The sequence below is a fragment of the Mycetomoellerius zeteki genome, unplaced genomic scaffold, assembly GCF_001594055.1.
Source record: "Mycetomoellerius zeteki isolate Tzet28-1 unplaced genomic scaffold, Tzet1.0 scaffold622, whole genome shotgun sequence".
NCBI lineage: Eukaryota > Metazoa > Arthropoda > Insecta > Hymenoptera > Formicidae > Mycetomoellerius > Mycetomoellerius zeteki.
This window is the reverse complement of record NW_017257635.1, coordinates 6245-6660: the sequence shown is the minus strand read 5'-3', so window position 1 is coordinate 6660 and position 416 is coordinate 6245.

Genomic DNA, 416 nt, shown 5'->3' with positions numbered 1-416 from the left:
TTTTCAAGGCCTGCAGCTCGGGGTCCCCACGACCCGAATCCGGGAGGCCCCTCGCCGGCTCCAGGGCCCGATCCCCCAGCACCGCACACACGGCGGTGAGGCTGGTCAGGCCCCTCCAGAGACCGGCGACGATGTCTCCCTTGATATTCTTCGAGCGCTCGACATCCCTGACGAGGGTGTCGAGCGCCTCGTGGGCCGTCGCGGCCAACGCGAGCGAGGGCTCGTCCGCGAGGCGCTCGGCGAGATCCTCCGCGTCCCGCAGGCGCCTTACATTCCGCCGAGAGCCCGAGGCCCTGGACGGGTCTACAATGTAGTCTCCGCCCGCCCTCAGCCTCTCGGCGTCTCTCCTCCTCTCGCGCTCCTCCACCTTCTCCGCCGTGAACTGCCCCTCGTGGGCCGGGTTCACGGCGGGACGG